Consider the following 3,057-nt stretch of genomic DNA (forward strand, 5'->3'; position numbering starts at 1 on the left):
AAGCTAAGAAATGCAAACTTATCTATAGTGACATCTATGGTGACAGAGAAATGAGTGGTTGCCTAGAAGACAGTGGCTAGAAGGATTATAAAACTATACAAGGAAATTCAGGGGAATGATGCTGCTCCTACCCCATCCCACCATCCCCACTTTCAGAAGCAGGACTGAGAATTCCTGAGACAAGTGAGATTTAGAGTTCTCATTACAGGAAGACAGAAGAGAGCAAGATGGCATTAAAAAAAAAAAAAAAAAACAAAACAAAACATGGGGAATAAAAGCGCCCAAGGTTTTCCAAGTCAATACTGAACTGCTGAAAACATGCAGGCTTTTGAATTCAACTTGTAATAAATTAAAAGTAAAATATGCGCAAAGGTGTTGCCATGACTACAGTTACATTGATAATATACCAGGCTGACAAATCCTCAACCTTCTGGAATGCTAAATTGGTACCCTGACATCAACTTGATGGACTAAAAGCACAGGAAAGAGGCTCCTGGGTGGCTCAGCCCATTAAGGGCTGAGGAAAGAGGCTCCTGGGTGGCTCAAGCAGACCCTTGATTTTGGCTCAGTTCATGATCTCAGGACTCTTTAGAGGGGGCCCCGCTTCCGGTTCCACACTGGGCCTGTTGCCTGCTTGGGATTCTCTCTTGGTCTGCCACTCTCGAATAAAAAAAAAAAAAATTAAAAAAGAAAAACCCAGGAAAACATGTTGTATGGTCCACTGCATGTAAAACATGTAATCAACTGACGATGTGTCGTTAACTAAGAAACACAGGTTGAGGGGCACGTGGGTGGCTCAGTGGTTAAGCCTCTGCCTTCGGCTCAGGTCGCTCAGGTCATGATCCCCGTGTCCCGGAGGAGTCCTGCATCCGGTTCCCCGCAGGGAGCCTGCTTCTCCCTCTGCCTAGGTCTCTGCCTCTCTGTGTGTCTCTCACCAATAAATGAATAAAAACCTTAAGGGGGAAAAAAAAATTAAGAAAGAAACACATGTTGAAAAGAGACATTCTCTAGTTCCTGTTCTGAATTAATGTTCCTTGAATTTTAAGGTCCACTCAATAGAAAAGATTCCGATTCAGTGGGTCTTGAGGTGGGGTCTGACACTAAAGTCTCTAAGAAGCTCGAGGGTGATGCCGGTCGGTAAACCACACTTTGAGCAAGACACTAAGTAAGTAACCTGAAAATTGGTCATAAAATTAGCCACCTGGCCTACAAATGTGATGGCACGGGGGACCGAAGACCTAAGTGTCAACTGATCCCTAGTACAGAAAAAAAGGAAGGTGAGGAGATCCAGGAAGAAGCAAAGGGATACTCGTCACAGTCCAGCAGTGCAAACAATCACAGAATATTGCTACTTGCCCAGGTCAGTTAGACTGTAAACTCCATGAAAGAAAAGGGTTGGTTGGTTTGTCTTCTTTTGGTCTACTGCAGAATCCTGATGGCCGAGCACACAACAGGTACTCAGTAACTGCAATGAACACATGAATGACCGGGCAGTACATACAAACACCATTCGTACGTAGGCCATAACTTAAAACAGATTGAGAAGAGACTGTATTTGTACAGACGGCTGTGGGCAGCCACAGGTTGATACGAATACCTGGCCCATTCACTACACTCCATTTTTCCCTAGGGAAAAAAAAAAAAAAAAATTCTCCAGACCCCTACTTCCACTTTTATGCCCAGGTTTTCCACACTCTTATGTCAACAACTCTTTAGCACTTGGAAACAATGAAAAAAGGTGGAAGCACAGGGGAAAGAACTCAGAAAAAGCTTAAAAATCAAAAGAAAAAAAAAAAAAAACCCAAAGGGGAGAGAGATGAGCAAACAGCTCGAGGGAAAGAACATCTTCGCTTGTCAGGAGTACCAGGTTCTTACCTATGATAGTAGCAGGGTTTGGGTTCGGGCTTTTATTAGTTTTGTTACTGTCCAGGGTCACAGATGTAGTAGTACTTGGCTGAGGAACTCAGACTCAACAGGGAGCAGGCTCTCCAGCCCACCTTCAGATGCTTTGGGGACCCAAGCTTCGGCCTTACTTCCCCTTTCCCAGGGTCTCCCCGTGCGTTGGTAAAAACGCAGCCGCCGCCCAAACACAAAATGAACGGGGCGGCCTCACAGCCGGCCGGAAGCCAAAACCAGCACCCAAGATGGCGAAGCGCTGGGCGAGGGGCCCCGGAGAGCGCGAGGAATCTACCCCAAAGAAAAATGGCCTCCGCCCGTTTTTCAAGGAGGGCCCAAAACAAAAATGGCGGAAAAGACTGGCTCTTCGGAGACTAGGAACGCCGTATGATTGGCAGGTAATGAATCGCGGTTACCCATAGTGCTAGACAGTGGAGGTGATGGAGGGGGTGGGGGGGTGGGGGGGAAATACGCGTTTCTGTGGTACAGAGCTTCTTGATACCGGGAAATTACTAGCACAAGAATTAGGTTATTAAAAAGGTCGGAAAGCAAAAGTGGCTTTCACGATGCCGGATAAACTTTAAAATAGCGATACGCATAACTTCGTAATTCTTTTGAATTCTCCACAGACTAAAACTTGTGTCCTCGAAGCAGGAAGCAGGATGGGGAGACAGCGCCCGACCTGCCACTTTGTTTAGGGTAAAGTTGCACTTTGCCGACCTCCTCAGAGGCAGGGCTCAGAGCGAAAGCTCCGTGAAGGCGGCCGGCTCTCACTGCGCATGTCCGCTTTCCAGCCCGATCCAGGGAGGCGGGGCCGAGCGAGTCCTTCTCTCCTGGTTTTGGAGGCAATTGGCGCCTGACGGCGAGTCGGCGCCCTCGGAAGCCCGGGCTGCGGAAAACCGTTGGCTACTTCGTCATTCATTCAATAACAGCTCTGAAGTGCGCGCCACTTGGCCGATTCTGTGCCCTGACACGTCCACTTGATGTTATTTAAATTCCTTAGTTGCAACTCATTCGCCGAGACGAACACCGAATAAGCGCCGCCCCCGGCTCCTTCCGGTCTCGGCCAAAGGCTTTCTGGGCTGAGAACCTCGCGAGAACCCGGAGAAGCGGCCTGTGAGCCGCGCCTGCGCCTGCGCCTGCGCCCGCCCCCGCGCCCGC

At 48.5% G+C, this 3,057-nt stretch overlaps 1 protein-coding gene across 1 annotated transcript in view; it reads right to left on the reverse strand.

The window, feature by feature from the left end:
- SLX4IP (SLX4 interacting protein) overlaps nucleotides 1-2,967 on the reverse strand; it is a 184,658-nt gene extending 181,691 nt beyond the window's left edge. The window contains 1 exon segment of the mRNA XM_038571615.1: nucleotides 1,876-2,967. The gene's annotated coding sequence lies outside the window, so the exon portion shown is untranslated.
- Between the last annotated feature and the right edge of the window lie 90 nt (nucleotides 2,968-3,057).

Source organism: Canis lupus, chromosome 24 (genome assembly GCF_011100685.1).
Source record: "Canis lupus familiaris isolate Mischka breed German Shepherd chromosome 24, alternate assembly UU_Cfam_GSD_1.0, whole genome shotgun sequence".
Taxonomy (NCBI): Eukaryota; Metazoa; Chordata; class Mammalia; order Carnivora; family Canidae; genus Canis; species Canis lupus.